The sequence below is a fragment of the Hippoglossus hippoglossus genome, chromosome 5 (genome assembly GCF_009819705.1).
Source record: "Hippoglossus hippoglossus isolate fHipHip1 chromosome 5, fHipHip1.pri, whole genome shotgun sequence".
Classification (NCBI taxonomy): domain Eukaryota; kingdom Metazoa; phylum Chordata; class Actinopteri; order Pleuronectiformes; family Pleuronectidae; genus Hippoglossus; species Hippoglossus hippoglossus.
In genome coordinates, this window is record NC_047155.1 from 1,292,258 (window position 1) to 1,314,025 (window position 21,768).

The 21,768-nt window shown below is 43.1% G+C and overlaps 1 long non-coding RNA gene across 1 annotated transcript in view; it reads left to right on the forward strand.

Annotated features, from left to right (window-relative positions):
- Positions 1-21,531, forward strand: part of LOC117762212 — a 25,182-nt gene extending 3,651 nt beyond the window's left edge. The window contains exons 2-4 of the long non-coding RNA XR_004613968.1: positions 5,684-5,689; positions 21,158-21,164; positions 21,495-21,531. This is a non-coding gene — a long non-coding RNA (uncharacterized LOC117762212). The remainder of the gene's footprint in view (positions 1-5,683; positions 5,690-21,157; positions 21,165-21,494) is intronic.
- Positions 21,532-21,768: the final 237 nt, after the last annotated feature.

Genomic DNA, 21,768 nt, shown 5'->3' on the forward strand with positions numbered 1-21,768 from the left:
TTCCATTTGGGTCAGAGTGAAGCCCTCGCTTACATAACCCCACCGCCGTCTGCAGCCGACAACCACCGGAGTCTCGGTGGGAGGGAAGGCAACACGGTGAAGATTTAGTTCTGTGGGTTATTAAGGTGAAGGAATAAAGAGCCGTGCAATAAAGAGATTAGGAAGAAACCAGCTGTAGGATGAACTCTTGTGTTAGCCTTAGCAGAGTGAGGCCTGGAGGCTCCACAGAAAACGCTGAGCTCCATTTTGTTCTGTGAAAGCCCGACTGCGCTCTGACTGAGCTGCTGAAGTTAGAAAGAAACTTTCACTTTTCTGCACCGATCCCTGAAAAGAGGCCGAAATAAGAAGCAGGAGATCATTGTTCTGCCTCCCAGCTTCTTTGAAACTAGTTTGAGGAGCTGCCTTCACAAATCGATATCATCTGCAAACCTGTCAAACTTGTGCCGGTCAGTTCTTCAGCTGCAGATACTTGAGGAGGACGTTTAAACTTCCTGAACCAGAACCTGCAGCAAATAAATATAAATCCTCCAACGGACCCAACACTCCCTTAAATTCATATTCACATTCATATCTGATTTTATTTCAATATCCATGAATTATTCCCTGTGAAATCAGTGAAATTGTCAAAAATACCACAAAGTTGAAGTCAGTGATGAAGAAAACTCCTGGATTTTTGTGTGTGTGTGTGTGTGTGTGTGTGTGTGTGTGTGTGTGTGTGTGTGTGTGTGTGTGTGTGTGTGTGTGATCCACAAACTCCTGACAAACAAACAGGATTTATATCCAAAAGAAGAAATGCAAATGAAAATATGAGTAACCTGCATCAGGCAGTGGTGCAGTGAGAATAAATCAATTCACAAAAATCTACATTATATTCACCGCAGATTATTACAACGTGAAGCTCGGTGATCGTGATGATGACTAATGACGTTTGTGCGCTGACACAGAAACCAGATGGTCCAACAAGAAGAGCACCAACTCAGCTCATTAATTATTTGTCATGAACTAATCGCCCAGCAGCTGAAGAGGAGCAGGATTTCTGCTCCTTCCTCAACAGTCAAAATGTAAAAATTAAATTAATACGAACATCAGACAGATGCCATTTTGCTCAGAAGCTTCGCTAATTGACTGGAGGAAAATGCTGCGTGTTTACACATCAAAATGCAGCTTCACGGGGAACGTGGGGCATGATGGGAAATACACAGCGACGGCAGAGGAGAGAGAGTTTCAGCTGCTGCTCAGCCTCATTACGTCTGAATTCTCTAACATTCACCATGTGTACTGTTGTTTTTCCTTTCAGATTCATTTGCTCCATGTCTGTTGGTTCGCAGCAGCTGTAACCGTCCGTCCGTCCGTCGGCCTGCGTCCATCTCGTCCTGCAGTAATTGATTTGTTTGAAGTGGGACAGGCGGAGACTGAGGCCTGCTGGTGATGTGTCTCCGGACAAAAGAGGCATTAGCCAGGATTAATCTGGATTAACGAAGAGAAATTCTGATGGACAGGGACCCCCCCCCCACAGACACACACACACACCCCGATCCACTGAGCCCAACCCCCAACGCACAGAAACACCCCCCCCACTGAGAGAAGAATGTCAGGTACAGGACCAAAGACAGGAAATGAGCAGAAACAAAGAAGAGGGACAGAGGGACGTTGGTACAGCGACATCACAGCCGCACGATTCGCCTCCAGCGACATCGAGTTTTCCTCTGAGAACAAAATCTGCATTAAAGACTGAGCCGAGCTGACTGATGCAAACTGATGAGTAAACCCCAATCTGAGAGTCCTAATCTCCCTGCGACGACGTTCATCTCCATCCCACCATTACTGTAAATAACATGAGAGAGAGGGAGAGGGAGAGGGAGAGAGAGAGAGAGAGAGAGAGGGAGAGAGAGAGAGAGAGGAGGAGGAGGAGGAGGAGGAGGTGGACAGAGAGAGAGAGAAATGGATAAATCAGGAAATGAAGGGAAAAGAGGGAGAACGATGGAGGTGAAAAGGGAGAGAACGAGAGACGAGAAGGGGGAGGAAGAGGAGGAGGAAGAGGAGGAGGATGAAAGATGGAGAACCCCCCACAGGCAACTGTTAAACTGACTTAATCAGATCAACTTACTGACCTGGATAAACTCTGCTTGACTGGAAATACAACTACTCACATAGTAGTGTGTGTGTGTGTGTGTGTGTGTGTGTGTGTGTGTGTGTGTGTGTGTGTGTGTGTGTGTGTGTGTGTGTGTGTGTGCGTCATCGTACCGGTGTGTAATCACGCTGATGAAATTAAGGGACAGAATAAAGTAACACAGACGAGAGAATAGAGGAGAAAAGCTTCAACTCAACTTCTACGAAGCCTCCGACAGGTGATTGTCTTTTCTCGTTCGCACAAGATAAATAAATAGTGTTTGGACTTTTGGACCAATCACAGGAAGTAGAGACAGAATTAAACAATAGAAGAAGAAGAAGCAGCTGCAGTCTTTACCTCCGACGATACAATGTTTGAACCACGAGGACGTTCATCTGGTGCATTTGAACTAGTGTAGAGTACTGTAGTACTGTGGAGTACTGCGCCTGAAGGTGCTGATTCTGCTAGTAATACCATCATGATGTTACCATGGCAACCAAATGAAGCGCTTGATTAATTTCCGTGAAACCAAAACTAACATCAAATGAAACTATTGAACAAACATGAAGCTTCAGACTCTCAGTGAGGAAACGACCTGAGTCAGCATCCAAGTCTTACTTTTTATTCTCAAATCCAAAAATTACGAGGTGCAGAAGAACCCGGACGGTGATAAAGACAAAACAAGACAATCCTCTTTGAAATAAACGAGTGAATCTGTCACTGCAGACATGCTTTGCTCAGCAGCAGCTCGTTGACGTCCTCTGAACCTCGAGCTTGTTTGGAAAATGAAGTGGAGTTTTGAGGGAAGCTTTCCTCTGCCCACTTCGACCTGCCCATCAGAGCTGAAGCTTGATTCTCTCCGGACGGTCGATGACATCAAGTCAAATCATGCAGTCGTGCCGTCAGCCTGGAAATAAATCAAAAACGGGAATATGCTGGGATTTCATAAAAAGACTGAGAGGAGAGGAGGGGAGAGGAGGGGCTCGACCAATCATGAGTCAGTGTCAGCTGTCAATCATGACGTCTCAGCCTGTTTTTACATCTTCAAATTAAAACCAAGTTGATCAGAACTACCTGAAATGACTGAAACCATTTTTTAGTCTGGTCTGTGTCCCATCTGCTCACATGGAGGAGGCTAGCGTATAACCTATACTGCAGCCAGACACCAGGGGGCAATCAAGGCAGTTTGGCTTCACAGGGAGAAGTTCAGCAGCTCTAACACTCTGGAGCAGTGTGGACGGCAGAGTTCAGCGGGTTCTCGTTGGTTCTGTGTGTGTCTGCTGTTCCTCTGCAGCTAACATACATGATCGTGAGCTTTTTACGGGTCGATGCACAATCGTGTATGTGCGTGTGTAGGCGTCACCTCGTTGTGTGTGTGTGTCTGAGGGCACGTGGGAATGTGCCCGTTAAGCATTCCTCACAGCGAGCGGCCCGACGAGCCCCTGCACTGTGGCAGGACTTTCCTTTGTCCCACGAGACAAACAAACCTATTTATAAAAGGACGGCACAGACTCTCTGGCACAGAGTTACATCACCGATGCAGAGTGGCCTCAGGTCGGAACCCAGCCAGTGTTTGATCATCGCACGCCAAATGTTTCAAGCTGCACGCGGCAGACTTCTGTGCAGGAATATAACAGTGATGTCAGTGTCAAAAAAAACTGAACTGCACTGAAGTCTGTCAGCGCAGAATGTGAGATCACAGACGTCCGAACCCAACCACGGTTCAGTTGGATCCGGACCAAGACCGTCTCGTTTGGTCGCACCACATTTTGGTGCGTTGGTCCACGGAACCTTTCACACCTGATATTTAGGTTCAGACTAAAGTGAAACGACCAAACAAGGAGTGAACGAGTCCTGTGAGAGAAGTGAGACCTCGATCTACCTGATCTGCACAGAGACGACACATTAGTCATAAAGGTGATCTGATCTATGACACAGGTGAGACTCAATAAAGTGTGTTTTTCATTCGTCAGTGATCCGTGGAAGCACACGTGAACGTCTCCTTCAGCGTAAATACAAACCAATCCTCCGCTTCACAGCGAGTCTGCTCGTTGATCATCGACGAGCTGCGAGTCGTCACACTTCACACACTGAGCGTGATTTACCACGACTCACCACAGACAGATGCGTGTTCAGAGAGAGACACAGGAACATGAAAGAGCCGCATGTGGCTTCTGGCTCCAGTCAAGTCTTATTGTGTCACCGCCGCGCCTGCAGCTCCTGCACATGATATTATTAGTTTGCTCTGAAACGTCGTCGCTCAGGCATCAGGAGCCGTGACTCACTCAGTGATGAATTTTCTGGTTTTTGTTTGTTGGCTGATGGATGATTCTCTCTGCGCCTCCCAGATTAAAAATATTTTAAGGATTTTTTTTACAGACGTAAAGTTTTCTGGCAACTCTTTCCGAACATCATTCCATATTCACTGGTCAGGTGAAGACATGTGGGAGGAATCATCCACCTGACAGCCCCCAGCAAGGGGTTGTATGAGGTTCTGTCTGTGAGAACTCAAATATCAGAGTCCAGAATTCCAGAAAACGTCCAATTTTACAGACCTTTTCCAGGAGTTCATCTCAAAACGTTTTTTGTTAAGGATATTTTATTCACTCAAACAGGGAACGTGACTCTAATGTCCCAGCTCATGCAGAAGTTGAAGGCTCAGATGAAATGAATAATTAAAAGTCAACTGGTTGAATTATATTTCGTATGTGAAGAGGAATTAAGTGCATGTGAAATGATGGTATTTTTTACGTAGCTTCCCTCCCACCTTCCTCCTGTGTGTGGGCATCGCTCTGTCTCATCACGACCCCTCCCTCTCTCTCAGACCCACACACAGTTCTGCTAATGCAAAATCAAGATGTGCGCATAAAGCACAAAGGACTCGGAAGAGAAAAGAAACCAAACTAAAGCAAAGAGCAGAAATCCGGAGTGAGGAGACACTAATGTGATCCAGAGAACGAGGAGTATCATGGGGATGAAGAGCGTGCTCTGTGCAGAGGGCCACCCGGGCTACAGAGAAATGTAATTGGCAGAAAAAAGGCAGCAAGCAGCAGGGGCTACAGCTGAGGCACATGGCCGCCGGCTGAAAAACACAGGACGTAACCGGCGTAAAACAACATTCTGAGAGCTCTCACAAGAACAAAGACTCCTAAATGGATTTGGATCAGTAGGGAGTTTACTGGCAACAGCTTTGATTGGCTGTTCCACAACAACACTGTCTCATTTCTGAGGGAATCCAACGCACACAACGGGATCAGTGAGCAAACTCACAGCAAGAGCAGGTTGATGAGCAGCAGGACACCACACACAGGGAGGAGACTTCAGAGTCACTGCCTCTCACTGTATGAGCTAAATGAGACGTTTTCTGTTCATCTACAGGTTGATCACTATAATTAATGTTCAGAAAACACATCACTGTCCACAGACTGTCCGTCGCTGCAGCTCCTCTTTTCAGCCTCTGTCTCTTCCTGAACTCCACAGTGGACAAAGTTTAGTCTTTAACGGTCTTTAAAGATTCTCTATAACAGAGACACAGGCCTTCACAGGTAAGACTATCTCTGCATTTAGCTGCAGATTAAAGTCTGGAGGGTTTCATTGAATAATATCCGTATTTAAGGGGGTTTGAAGTTGGTTTAAAATATTTGTGCTTAGTGGAACCTTATAAATACACAACACAGGAGTTTCCTGAAGGTTGAGTTCTGTTCATATCTTTGTGTGGTGAAGTTCGCCTCTTTACCTTTGTTATTAAACAGCGTTTTATCACGACGACAACTTGCTCATCGCACGTTTGTCTCTCTCTCTCTGTCTGTCTGTAAACTGTGGCTGTTAATCCGTAACTTAACCTTAAACAAGTTTCTTTGTTGCCATTAATCTTCACTAGTGTTTAAATTGTCCAATAACTAGTCTTCATAAATTAGTATAATACCAGTTGATCCATAAACTGTAAAAAAAAAAAAAAAAAAGTGACGAAAAAGCTATGATCTCCCCCTGGTGGCTGGCTGCAGTACATGTGATAAACCCTCCTCCGTGTTAGTAGATGGGACTTGGTGAGTTTGGTTTCATTCAGTTATTCGATGATATAAAGAGATCGATCTCTCCATGTTTGTATCCGTTTGTATCCGGGACACTTTGGCTTCGTTTGTGGAGGAAGTGGAGATGTGTCGTCCATCTTTATTTCCAGCCTACGTACGGATCAGAGGGGAGTAACTGTTCTCCTTTGTTTGTTTGTTCAAGAACAGAAAAGGGTGTGAAACTCTTCATCATGATGAGCAGCAGCCTGATGCAAACATTTGCTTCCCTGACGACTTCAGAAAAACGAGCTGAAGCGAGCGGTGATGTCAGCCGGATGTATTTAGAAACTGCCACTGCAGCTGGAGAAGGAGCACAGAGTCCACTCAGGCGAGGTCGGGACAGCCTTTTGTCGTTTTTCATTTTATGCAACCGTTGTATTCAGGCTCCGGCCGAACTATAATAAAAACTCTACTCGAAAGAAGAGGAGCACTCAGGATGAAATAAGCTGAAATGACAAAAACAGAGATGTAGCTCGGAAACCAACGTCCCGCTCTGAAGTCACGCTTGACTTCACATTAAAGCTGCGCGGCTTATAAATTTTATATAGAAATGAAAATAGAAGAGACACGGACTTGGGAGAATAAAGCTCCGAAGAAGAACATGCAACACTTAGACAATTACAACACAACCGTCAGCTGTTACGTCAACTCTATGGAGCTGTGAATAAAGATGGACGACATGACATCGACCAAAAGTGAAGCCAAAGTGTCTGGATCGCCCCCTGGTGGCTGGCAGCAGTGCAGGTCACAAACTCCGCCTCAAAGTAGACGTTAAATAAATGTTTCTGTCATTTCAGGTCGTTCTTATCTCACTGATGTTTGTTCAAGTGTTTCTGATCAGTTTGGTTTGAATCAGTTGTTTGATGATATAAAAAACGGGCGGAGATGTCCTGATTGACAGCTGACACGTCCTGATTGACAGCTGACACTGACTCAGCTTTCATATGCAGAGTATTTTGGCTTCATGGTCGTGGGAGGAAGCAGAAACACGATGTGCATCCTTGTTTTCAACCATGTCCGTGTGTTTGTTTGTTTTTGATTACACATAAACTACCAGACAGATTACCACGAAACTTGGTGGAAGGATGAAGTATGGATTAGGGAAGAACTCATTAAACTTTGATGTGGATCCACATCAGGGGGCAGAATTCTTTAATTCATGGATCCTGATGAAAAGAACCAGTCCTGTTCAGGGGACTGATGAGTGTGTGCACTTTGGAGCAGCGTGATTGAATTCGAAGGGATTATCGGTGCTCGGCGGAGGTAAGAGCTCCACCAAGTCGCTCTTTGGGCCTAATTTCAATGTCAATTTAACTTTTCAGTGAATCCACAGTGAAAAACAAGGTGAAACAACAGATATAATTCATGGGGAGAATAAAAGAATACATCAAAAGATCCCTCACGCCTGAAACAACATCCTCAGCACGCTGCACTAGAGTGAACTGCATTTACTTCTCCCTCCTCTCCCCGATATCGTGCTGCTGTTCCCTGTTAGCGTCTCTTCTTCCCTCCGCTCGTATCGTTTTACTCAACAATCTGTCGCCTCCATCGCTCACGAGGAGGAGGGGGGGGGTGGAGGGTAATGAGGTCAGTAGCACTTATCTGCAGCGGCTGAACGAGGGATGAAGAGGATGCTCTGGGCTTTTTGCTCACTCTCCACATTTCAACGTCTCTTCACCTCCTCTTCCCTCAGCTGTGTTTCTGTCGCCTCACGTTACACTTCCCCCTCTTTTCCTCTAATTCATCTTTAATCACAGCTTCACTCCAAAGTCTCTCGGCCTCTTTTGCTTCCCTCTTCTGTTGCTATTAATTTTTTATTTCTTCATCATTTTCGAACACCTTTGACTTTACCTCCCTCCGTCGCTCCCTCCCTCTTACGTTACATGTCCTTCACTGCCTCTTCACCCCCATGTTGAATTTGCCGACTGTTCGAGTTGCACCCTTGTCTTCCTCCTTTCTCAGTTTCCTACTTCCTTGTCTTTTCTCCTCTCTTTCCTCTCGCTCTGCTGACTCGTCAGTTTCAGTCCATTTCCCTCAGCTGGCCTTTCTTCCAAGGTCGTGATCTATTGATTGTTAATTGGCTTTATTAACTGAGGCTGTAATTAACAAGCAGACAGAAGTTAAGAGTCTGTTGTCACTGCTTCTATAATCAAGACAAAAATAAATACAACTTCCTGAATCTTTTGCATTTAAAGCAAAGAGAAAAATCCCACAGCTGAACTCAGTGCCCCCCCCTTCCTCCCTTTATAAGCCAGACATCCATCCATCCAGCTGTCAAGCAGATTTTACGCAAACTTTTAAAATGTCACAAAAAATGAAATGCGAATTAGATGCGTTTCCAGCAGCTGGGCTGAGGCGAATAAATCAAGCTCTCCTAAATGTCAGAAAAGCCATTCAGGAGAAAAATGGTGGGGACTTTACCCAGAATTCACCGCTGTGCTTCTTTAGACTCAAATAATGTCGGCACAGTTCATACGTTCACGCAGAAGGACGCAGCAAACAGTGGCTGCAGAGAACTGCTGTGCATTGACTCTGAAATATTTCTCACATTAAAAATTCTGGTTTTTGAGTCGTGGGAAGTTTTTTTTGGGTCAATGTGTGTTTGAGATAAAAGAGCAGCTACATGAGGATTAATCAAAGATCAGGATCAGACAAAATTCCCTTAATCTAATATCATTATCACAAGAATTTAAAAAAATCCATTCAGGGAGTTTCAGAATATATTAAAGACGTTATTCTTGAAAGTGATCGATGCAGACGAGAGTAATTATCCTCCAGCTTTGAAACTTTTTATCTTTTTTCAGGATCTAATTTTCTAAAATATTCTGTTGACAAAGCATCAAACCCCCGTGACGTCACCCGTTGGTTTGTGAGCTGCCGCCCGCACCCATTGGACGGTACTAGCTGTCAATCACACAAACAAAAAGCTTGATCAATGACTCACTCAATGACACACACACACACACACACACACACACACACACACACACACACACACACACACACACACACACACACACACACACCTTGAATATGATTCTAAACTTGTCACCTCACATCTGGTGGCTCTGCTGTTTGGTGTGTGTGTACATGAGTATGTGTGTCTGTTAAAGACTAAGACAGTATCACGTGTTGGCACAATACCACTAATGTGTCATGGCACATGGGCACATGGGCACATGGGGGCACACACACACGCACACACGCACACACACACACACACACACACACACACACGCACGCACTCAGCCCCTGTTCGCTCTCGCACACACGCTCCGATAATAATAAAGTGGGGCAGGCAGATCAGCCAGATGTTTGTTGGTACCTCTTGGCGTGTTAGTGTTTGTGCGTGTGTGTTGTGTTGTGTGTGAATTCATAAGCAGGTGCAGCTACTGTACGTCCGACCATGCAGGAGTAAATACGCGTGTGTGTGTGTGTGTGTGTGTGTGTGTGTGTGTGTGTGTGTGTGTCCTTCTGTTCATCCATCCGTCCATCCATCCATCTGTATTAGTTCACAGCGCCTTTTGTCTGTATCATGGTGAGGAAATAAATAAATATGAATCCTCACACTGGCAGTTGAAGTAGAGAATGTGTGTTTGTGTAGCTAACTGCTCCCTCCTTTCTTTTGTGTTTGCAGCAGAACAAACATGTGTGCGGGCGTCACTTTGTTTCCCCTCGGTCTCTGTGCCGCGTGCCGCGTGCCGTGGCCTCGCCGCCCCTCTGTGCACCAGCATTAGAGTGAACCAGTGTCCAGATGGCCGGGCTCTCTGTTCCTGCCCTGAAAGTGGAGCACTGGGCTAAGCTTCCATTATACAGGCTTAAAAACACACTAATCACCCAACAGCACTCTGCACTACTGCTGCTTTTAGAGGACGTGTGTGTGTCTGTGTGTGTCTGTGTGTGTGCGTGTGTGTGTGTGTGTGTGTGTGTGTGTAATCTCAGTCCCACTCTGTCTCTAGGTAGACTATCACTGGTTAGACGAGCTCTGTCCCATTACTCTCACGTCTCTTCATTAATAAATAGAAACGTTCTGATACCATTTTTCCCGATAAAGATTCCATGAACTTATTTATCATATTGAAACAGCTGGATGCTTCTAACCCTGATCGACGGATGGTCGGATCAATCAACTCCACAAGTTTGTCAATTATCTTGATTTCTAATTTCCTGCATCGTTTCAATGTGGTTTTTAATTTTGTTAAGTTGCGTTAGTGGGTATAGAAACCGATAATGACGATAAGGAAAACCACAAACAAATATTACAGGACAAAAAAAACAGAACATGTACAAATTATAGTACAGGTTATATATTAGTATAAAATATAAAATTGCACATATAAAGGTAGGACAGAAAAGAAAATCTGTCACGTTGGTGAATTATTCAAAACTTGAATTTATAAGATTGTTTGTGTTTTATTCGGCAACAAAAGCGGAAATCACTTCCTCTCCGCTGCTTTATCTCTCAGATAAAACTGCAGTTTTATGTGAGAGATACTAATACACTTTAAAGACGTGGTATCACATCAGAGGCCATTCTGAGGCTGGTGTCTGAACAAACACATAAAGTTATTTAGTTATTACTCAAACTTGTTGTGTGTGAGAAATGTTAAATATGAAAGTGTCCTTACTCCGTCCTTTATACTTTCCAATTAAGTTTCCTTACATGTTTTACCTCCTGAATCTGAACGATTTCTCCTAAACACTCAGCCCACGTTCTGTTTTCTGTTAAACAGCGATTAATCAGCGCGAGACCTTTTTTATCAAAAATAGATTTGTCTCCTGTCGGGACTCATTTGCTGAGTCTCTCCGAAGAAAGTGTTTGAGCTGCGCTGATTGAAAAAGCAGCTCTTCGGAGACGGAGCACTCGTTCCCATTGACTTCGGTCCAACACTTAAAGTTTTAAAGTTATTACGTTAGCGTCTGAAGAAATCTACTCTTGGCAGCGTCGCCTGCAACAATCAATCAACACATTAATGAGCATCACGGCCGAGCAGAGAAACGCTGCCACGGGGAAACACCCGGCTGCACTGGGGCCGCTGCTGGCAGAGAGAGGAGCTGCTGGCACTGCCGAGCTTCATCGGCCAATTCAGTGTGTGTGTGTGTGTGTGTGTGTGTGTGTGTGTGTGTGTGTGTGTGTGTGTGTGTGTGTGTGTGTGTGCGTGCGTGCGTGTCAAAGCTGCCTGGACATCTTGGCCTGGTGCGATGCAGCAGCTCCACAGTGCCAGTTCAAGCCCAGATGCTTTGGTATCAAGTCTACGATTGTTAGGAAACTGTAAATGACCAATTATAATTATCCTGTATAAAAAAATTATGTAATAAGATAAATTAAGAATTTGATCTCAAAGTTGTTAAAGAACCGTACGAGCACCGGTTGTTCTGCGCTGACAAAGGAGCCAGAGGGAAATAACATAAGATTTTCTTCATCAACAAATAAATATAAAAGGAAATTTGAAAATCTGAAATCCTGATTTCATGCGTTTGTTCTTCTGTTTGTTCCGTTTTCACTCAGCATCTCCGTCGTCTCTCCTGATTCAGCAGGTCCAGACCTCCCTGGGTGAACTGAGGGCTGCAGACACACACACACACACACACACACACACACACACACACACACACACACACACACACACACACACACACACACTGTGCACCACCTGTCTGCAGCTGTCTCCTGTGTGACTTTGAAAGCTCTCCCACATGAACCCAAGAGTTTCTCTGTTTCTCCCTCACCAGCTCTTTAGAAGAACTGGGGCTTGAACCTTTGGTCGCTGCCGGAGAACTCAAGCCTCTGTAATCTGTATTTGTAATGAAGACTGGACCCGATGGTGACGGCCGAGGCCTCATGACATGAACAACCCACCTTTAATCCCGTGTCTCTGTGTTGACTCGTCATTAATCTCTTGTGATGAAATCATTCTATTTTTACGTCTTCTCTCTTCCTGTAAAACACGTCACACTGTTTGATGGAGCCGGCAGCGATCCGGTAGGTGGAGCAGCGGTATCAAGGTCCCGCCCATGCACACACTCGACCAATAACAAGTCGGCCTCAGCTGTCAATCATGACGTTTCACCAAAGTGTCCCTCGGATGTCCTTTAAGTGCGTTGATGGATCAAGATCTATGAATTAAGACGTGAAAAAGATTCCTGGATCCGCCAAAAGGTCACGAGCTCTTCCTTGAAAATCTGCAGAGGTGAAGATGATTCCTCCTCTTCAGTGGAACTGTTCTGGGCTGGAGACGTTCACTCCGGTCACATGACACATGTTTTCCTGTTAATCTTCATCATCGTGTGAGTGGAGTCAGTGAATCAGTTCTTAAAGATGACACTGTATGTATATAAACCCTCCTCCTCCTCCTCCTCCTCCTCCTCTGTGTGTGTTTGTCTAACATCAACACTGAGTGTGTATCTGATGTTCTACTCTCCTGAGCTGTCGTTGCTAATTCGCTCGTGTGCGACCCGGAAGTGAAACCCTGTCTACATACTGTGGAGGATTGTTGCACATTACAGGTTTAATATCTGCTCGTCTCATCCCGGAGAGAAGAAGCTGAGTCAGCGCCACTCAGTGATGTCACCTTCCATTCGCCCTTCCTCCCACAAGCCACTGCAGCTGCCCCATGCTTCTTCGGGGAGTGGATGGGTGTCAGGTTGCACATCTCATTGATTGCGAGCAGCTAGCTTAGCGGTCACAGTGGAGTCAGATCAGTCATCCAGGAACCGGACCCTTCAAAATAAAAGGTTTTACCCCCGAGAGCTGGTATATAAATTATTTACTATTCAGTTTGACACATGTGCACGTCGGCCTGATGGAAATCTGACTGACATAATAATCTACTCCAATTGTGTGTGTAATTCATTTATCTATTTAAAGTCCTGTGACAGTCAGCGGCTCTGAGGAGCGACTGCAAACACACAGACAACACTTGAATACTCTAAAGGGAAAAGTTAGAAAAACTATTTCGGAAAACGTCTTCCTCCCCCTCACTGTGTGTGTGTGTCTGTGTGTGTGTCTGTGTGTGTGTCTGTGTGTGTGTCTGTGATCTTAATCAATCAGATCAATCAAATACACTTTATTGTCCCCCTGGGGAAATCTTTCTTGGGCCACAGTGCTACAGCAGCTGCAGAACAGATTGTGAAACAAAAAACTAAAACCAGTGCAAAAGGACATATCGTGAAAGATCCAGATGTGCACGGTGCTGGTGTGGATCCTCCACTCAATAATTCACCAATAATTTGCCAAAAGACCAAATAAAATAAAAGGGCTGGAGACTGTGAACCCACCGAGGAGGTTTATGTCTTCAGAAGTTACAGAGAAGATTGAGTCTCAATGATAGAAACTGCTCTTCAGCTGTAAAGTTTCCTTTCTGTGCACACGGGGTTATTTGTCTCTTAAAAACCTCTGGATGTTTTTATCACAATAATGTATTTCCACATGATTTCAGCAGCTGTTTGATGATATTTCATTTGAGTGACTCTTGAAGATCTAGCCTGCAATCCAGTCCACTCACATGCATTACCCAGCATCCTCCTCTCTGTCTCTCTGTCACACACAAACAGTAGACGAGGTCAGATGCACCTTGCAGCCTGCAGCACACGCAGTGAGTCGCGAGCCTAAAAAAAGACCTCACAACAACATGTGAGTCCGTGTGTAAAGACCAGAGGACATGTGTGTGCGTGAGGATCTGCAACACGTCAGTAACTGAACACAGCGTCTGAGGCGTGTGTGTGTGTGTGTGTGTGTGTGTGTGTGTGTGTGTGTGTGTGTGTGTGTGTGGGTAAAACTCGAGAGTCCATGCACGTTCCAACAAGTCACAGAAAGTTGTTTAGCCCTGATGTGTTTGTGTTGTTGAACTAATCAACATGAATATTCACACATAAAAACACCTGATGTTAATGAGCTCGATGACAAAATCAATAAAACGTAGAAGCTGAAAAGAAGATGACGAAGATTCAGCTTCTACGTTAAAGGCTAAATGTTGATCAGCAGCTCAGACTGACGTACCTGAGCTAACTTAGCTCGTGAAGCTAATAACATGTTGCTAACGTGCAGCGGTGGGGAGGGTCAGCAGAAACAGTACTCAGGTAAAAGTATTGTTACTTTATAATTATAATCATTCAAGTAGAAGTAAAAGTACTTACTTGAGTAAGAGTAAAAAAAGTATCAAGTAGTGAGTAACTTCATTAGAATGTATTGTGTTCAAACGGGATATTAAGAGGTAATAACAGTGTAAAGAGCTCATTGAGTGTAATTAATAAAGTGATCGAGGTTGAAGACGACCAATCAGACAGTGAGACTACCTGCAGCATCACAGCTGGCCGTGTTGCACTGTGGGTAATGTAGGCACCAGGAAGAACAATGCATGGAACAACAGCTTCCACAGCTTCTGGTCAGACTCTCTCAGGTTACTGCTGTTTTATAACCCTGTTACTCTGAGTGACTGATGGAGATGAGGGTGTGTTAAAGTGTAGAGAGGCGACTGACACCGATAAGATTGAAACACATATATATAACGTGAAATCTACATATAAAAGCACTCACATCCTTAAGTGATACAAGTCTCACACACACAGACACACACTTACAGCCATTACTGCCACGGAGGCCTAACCAGGTCAATGGAAATGTCCATCGGTCCATCAACTGGAATTAGATAGAGGGGGGGGGGGGGGGGGGGGGGGGGGGGGGGTGAGAAGGAGTGTGTGATGGGGTCAGAGAGAGAGAGGAAGAAAGTGACAGAGCGACGGTCAGAGGGGAGTGAGTGGGGGGGGGGGATGAAGACGGAGTGAGAGAGTGAGAGTAACTCGTGAAGAGCAGAGAAGAGGCTGATAAAACATTTAAAGCTGAGGTCTATAATTTATGTTAATTGATGTTAATTTTGACCCAGTCTTACAGGCTCCTCTCCTACGCTTCCTCGCTCACGTTAACATGCACGCCACTGCAACAACTGTTGCCACGCGGGAAAGATACAGGCTTAAACTTAAACTACAGTCCAGCTCTGTGGTTTGTTTTTAATATTCTGTGTTCTTGTCTGTAATTTAAAGTATTTTACATTTTGGAACACCTATGAAATCCACCTAAGTATGGTGTGATTGGTTGAGAGGACTTTGGGTTTGACGTTCTCACATGCAGAACATTTCAGGTCTGAAAGCAGCTTGTGTCTCCGAGGTGCATTTCACCAGTTCACCATGTTGAGGAGGAAGGAGGCAACTAATGATGATGAAGAGCTGCTGAGGATGAGGAGCACAAATGCTCTGAACCATACAAAAGTGAAAAGTGTGGGTCACAGAATAAGGAGTTAATAAAGAATCTGATCATTTAACAATGAAACTAGTTTGTCTCTTGACAATCTGACCATGCAGGTCTCTCTCTCTCTAAACACCACACTCACACAGTCCCCGTCCTCTAACATCTATTTCAGACGAAGCTTTCACCATCAGCTCGCTGTGATGATGCTGTAAACCCATGTGACCTCCACGCTGTGAAAACCTGTCGGCTGCAGAGCGGCACGTTGACCTCCGGCTTGTTCCTGGACCCTCGTCACCCTCAACCACTCAGCGAGGCCCATTACCAGCCCATCATAGTAATTCAATGAGATGTTGTCTGCATGGACGCCTGCAGCTACCACACACACACACACACACACACACACAGACACACACACACACACACACACACACACACACACACACACACACACACACAGACACACACACACACACACACACACACACACACACACAGACACAGACATGAATACAAAGTGAATTGATCCACACACTGATGTATTAACAGTAAACACACAATCAGTCCAGACAAAATATACAAATTATCATCTGTTGGTTTGTCAAATCCTGGGTTCGGCCATTTTAGGTCAGTCTGAAACGTCCTGCTTGATTGACAGCTGAGACTGACTCTCCATTGGTCAAAAGTTTGTAACGTCACCAACACAAGATGGCGTCTCCTTTATCCAGTGGGCGGACGGAGTGATTATGTGTCTATGCTGCTGAAGTGAAGCCAAAGCATCTTGACCGTCCCAGCTCATAAACCTGCCTCCTCCATGTTAGCAGATTGCACATGGACCAAACTAAATCATCACTATTTTGCATCAGATAGATTATTTGTAAGTCAAAGCACAGTAAAAAAACAGGCATCATAACAATAGAATAATTATTTAAAATGTATAGTGCCGACATTAGATAATTGTTTGCATGATCCTGTAAAACAGCCTGGAGACGACTAAGGCTCAAAGAGAAAAACAAAGTGATTTAAAATAAGAGTAAAAGAGGAAAAATGAGAAGAAGCAAAGACAATATTTATCTTTTGTTCTGAAAACTGTGAAACACACAGATGTTTCTTATGATTTCATCAGCAGCGTCTCCGAGGTCCAATTTCTTCTTTGTTACTTCAGAGGAAACACAAACACACACACACACACAGACACACACACACACAGCGGAGCATGGATTCAGTCTAACTAAACCCATGGTCAAGCATGCATTCGACACTGCCATCCAATTTATGTGAGTGAATGAGCAGCCAGTGGGGTGAATAAGCTTTAATAGGTTAAAGGGGGGGGGGGGGTTCACGGCGTCTCTCTCACACACACACACACACACACACACACACACACACACACACACACACACACACAAACAGACCGATGAGACGTTGGTGAGAAGCAGTTTCATCTGAACCATCGTTTTAGACTAAACTGAATTTTAAATGTCTGTTGTGACCGGCAGTGCCACAGCGGTAAAGTAAGGGTGGAAATTTTTTTAAAAAAAGCTTGTTCTTCATCTCAGTCTGACATTTGCCTCCAGGTTGCTGCAGGTTGAAGAAAAGAAAAGCTCCAACAAACTGGATTTACTCAGGAAATCAGCAGGAGCACCTGAAATGTAGGAACCAAGCTGTTACTGCTGTGACGCGGCCGTGGGGATCGAACCCGTTTGTGATCAGATCAGTGAGCGTCCACTTTTCAGATTGAATCCTGGAATCAGGTCGACCACAAAACATTTGATTCAGAGCAAATAGATATCGGAAAAAACGGAAAATAAAGTCAAAGGTAAAAGACTGTGTATGTAATTATTTCAAGAATGAAGGAACTACACATCCCAGAATCCATTGCAGATTATCCTTTCCAATGACTTCCTGCTTCTTCTTGAATTGAACCTTGTTTTTATATAGTTTTGTAATATACGTCGTTTTTGTGTTTCTATGTTTGTATAGTGTTTCATATAGTATGTAGTGTAGTAACTTAGTGTAGTAACTTAGTGTAGTAACCTAGTGTAGTAATCTAATGTAGTAACCTAGTGTAATATCTTAGTGTAGTAATCTAATGTAGTAACTTAGTGTAGTAACCTAGTGTAGTAACCAAGTACAGTAACTTAGTGTAGTAACTTAGTGTAGTAACGTAGTGTAGTAACCTAGTGTAGTAACTTAGTGTAGTAACCTAGTGTAGTAACCAAGTACAGTAACATAGTGTAGTAACTTAGTGTAGTAACCTAGTGTAGTAACCAAGTACAGTAACATAGTGTAGTAACCTAATGTAGTAACCTAGTGTAATATCTTAGTGTAGTAATCTAATGTAGTAACTTAGTGTAGTAATTTAGTGTAGTAATTTAGTGTAGTAATCTAATGTAGTAACTTAGTGTAGTAATTTAGTGTAGTAACTTAGTGTAGTAATCTAATGTAGTAACCTAGTGTAGTAACCTAGTGTAGTAATCTAGTGTAGTAATCTAATGTAGTGACCTAGTGTAGTAATCTAATGTAGTAACTTAGTGTAGTAACCTAGTGTAATATCTTAGTGTAGTAACCTAGTGTAGTAATCTAGTGTAGTAATCTAATGTAGTGACCTAGTGTAGTAATCTAATGTAGTAACTTAGTGTAGTAACCTAGTGTAATATCTTAGTGTAGTAACCTAGTGTAGTAATCTAGTGTAGTAATCTAATGTAGTGACCTAGTGTAGTAATCTAATGTAGTAACTTAGTGTAGTAACCTAGTGTAGTAACCTAGTGTAGTAACTTAGTGTAGTAACTTAGTGTAGTAATCTAATGTAGTAACTTAGTGTAATATCTTAGTGTAGTAACCTAGTGTAGTAACTTAGTGTAGTAACTTAGTGTAGTAACCTAGTGTAGTAACCAAGTACAGTAACATAGTGTAGTAACCTAATGTAGTAACCTAGTGTAATATCTTAGTGTAGTAATCTAATGTAGTAACTTAGTGTAGTAATTTAGTGTAGTAATTTAGTGTAGTAATCTAATGTAGTAACTTAGTGTAGTAATTTAGTGTAGTAACTTAGTGTAGTAATCTAATGTAGTAACCTAGTGTAGTAACCTAGTGTAGTAATCTAGTGTAGTAATCTAATGTAGTGACCTAGTGTAGTAATCTAATGTAGTAACTTAGTGTAGTAACCTAGTGTAATATCTTAGTGTAGTAACCTAGTGTAGTAATCTAGTGTAGTAATCTAATGTAGTGACCTAGTGTAGTAATCTAATGTAGTAACTTAGTGTAGTAACCTAGTGTAATATCTTAGTGTAGTAACCTAGTGTAGTAATCTAGTGTAGTAATCTAATGTAGTGACCTAGTGTAGTAATCTAATGTAGTAACTTAGTGTAGTAACCTAGTGTAGTAACCTAGTGTAGTAACTTAGTGTAGTAACTTAGTGTAGTAATCTAATGTAGTAACTTAGTGTAATATCTTAGTGTAGTAACCTAGTGTAGTAACTTAGTGTAGTAACTTAGTGTAGTAACTTAGTGTAGTAATCTAATGTAGTAACTTAGTGTAGTAACCTAGTGTAATATCTTAGTGTAGTAATCTAGTGTAATATCTTAGTGTAGTAATCTAGTGTAGTAACTTAGTGTAGTAATTTAGTGTAATATCTTAGTGTAGTAATCTAGTGTAATATCTTAGTGTAGTAATCTAGTGTAATATCTTAGTGTAGTAAAGCTGAACCATCCGGTGATTTTCACAGTTGTGGTAAACACTTCCATGGTAACAGAGTGGTCTTACATGGGAGGAAAGGTTTTCTACTATAAAACTAAAAGAAAACAAATTGGAAACTGGCTGAGTTTCTTATCGAAGCTCATGTTATGAATTTAAAAAAGCCTGCAGGGTAAAGAAAGGATCCTGTGGGAACAAACGTAATGATAGAGAAGAAGAGGAGAAAAGAGCAAAACTCAATTAAATCATTACATCAAATTAGATCAGCAGGTGAATTTCTCTTCTGTGACATTAAAACGTTGATAAAAGTTGATCTGTGAAAAAAAAAAACGAATTAGTGCGGATCCTCGCTGTTGCATTAGTGACCGAAAGAGAAAATGGCTTCATCCTCAGAAGTGATGATGATTGAAAGTGACACGAAACTCAACCTCAATCTGATAACGACGGAACAAAACGTGCAGACGAGAAAGCCGAGCTTGATGGATGGACCCGAGGAACGATGTCACATCTACAAATAGACTTTCTATGTGAAATATTCATTAGACTAAGTGAGAGATGGATAGATGGAAGAGAGGAGGAGGGGGGGGGGGGGTTGGATGAGAAACTAAAAGAAAGGAACTCGGAGGTAGAAGAAGGAGACGGAGTGAAAAAGAGGCTAAGGAACGCAGGGAATCACACAGATAATTGGGCCAGGGTTTCTGCCCCCCAGCCTGCGGTGTCACCCACCATTTGTCTGCCCCCCCCCCCCGTGCACAGTGGACCAGCGGCGCTCGGGGGGGAGACGCAGTCAGAAAAATGACAGAAGCACACGGGCAGTCGTCCCTCTGCGGCACGAGAGTAAATCCAAAGTAAATGAGGAGGCGTTAAACTTTCCTCACTCCAGTGCCTGAGTAAGAGATTGTGTTTTTTCTCACCTTGAGGTCCGGCCTCATTAAAACGCAGCTCTGCTTTTATATGTGGAGACGAGTGTGAGTCACTGGGAGAGAAGCAGCATGGAAGGTACAGTGGGCGGGGGGGCAGGGATCATCTGTCCCAGAGATATTTCATCAACTAAACAGAAAAGTACGAAACTAACATTCGTCTTGACATTTAGACTTTTTATTTTTAAGAGATGGGCATGTGAAAGACTTTTATTTGAATGTTTCCTGTACCTCAGTGGACTCAGTGTCTCCCGCAGACGATTGGTCGACAAAGACGTTAGGTTGAAACTGTGGGCGGGTCTACTTGAAAAAAAATCGATTTTTATCATTTTGTCATGAAAAGCACTTTGTTACTTTGTTTTTATAAGTGCTACATCAATAAAGTTTTTTATTTTCATTATCATCGATCTACCTGGGCGGGTCTTAATCAAAGTGGGCGGGTCTTAATTTGTGTTTTCGGGCTCAATATAATAAATGAAGAACTACAACGTCAATCCACAAACGCTCACCTGGGTTTAACGCGGATGGAAGACGATACTCTGGTTATTATGTTTATTATTATGTCTCAAACACATACATGGTTCGTTATAAGTTCAACCCTTTTGGAAAATGTGTCATTTCAACTTAGTGATGTTTTTTAACACTTTTAAACAAACAAAAATAAATTTGGACACAAACTAAATGAACATTGAGTTTAGTTTGTTAAAAAAGAGCCTTTCAGGTCACAAGAACAAAATAATATATAAACCTGCTCTTTACCTAATTTACATATTTAAATAATCTGAAGATTCACTAAAATAAATGTGTAATTTAAAAGTTTATAGCATCCGACGTGTGTATTACTGGGTCAGTTCTGCCGACTCATCACGCTCCTGACTCAACGCATTTCAGAGAAGGAATTTGTTGACATCTTGTCAAAGTGCGACTCCGTTGAACCCTCTTTGGACTGCAGAGCTTTTTAAGCACGAATCAATAACTGCAGAGACAGACAGGCCGGCATCGCATTTCAGGAAACGGTCGAGAACAGCTGACTGGAAACAAAGAGTGAGCGAGAGGGGGTGAAAGAGAGGAAAGAGAACGAAAGTGAGGAGAGAGGGAGAAAGGACAGAGAAATGTTGAGGATGTTGGTCATAGACGAGCATGTTTATTTCACATCATGAGGTTAAATAAGAGTCTTATATAAAAGATGTTCGATACCGTTCCCAATCCCGATCTGATACCTGGACCTTTCATATCGGCCGATTCCGAGCACCAATCGGATACCAGTGGATTTCTAAAAACTTATAGCCATCCTGTGGTATAGTTCCCAGACTCTGGTGAGAGTGAAGCTGAACTGAGATCAGTTAAAAAGACTCAGAAGTTATTAAAAAACTGATTTTATCTCCAACATTCAGCAGAAAACCTTTAAAAATATGAAGAATTCTAAACAGAGTTTGGTGGATGTGTTACAGCGGCAGCTCTTCTGGTTCAGGAAGCAGAGGATCATGGGTAATATCCACTGACTCGGAGCTCCACAGATTGAATCCCCACTTGTGGCTGCAGGGGGCGCTGCTGCTTATATAGTGTTGCTTTAAGATGACGAGATAATATTTCTACTTGAGCTTTTCCACCCGAACTGAACAGATTCATGTTGAGAGTCACATCGAGTCGCTTTGACTTAAATGTAAATCACAAAAAAAAAAAAATCACAAATCGGTTTCAAATGAATTTGCTTAAAGACGATTCCCAGTA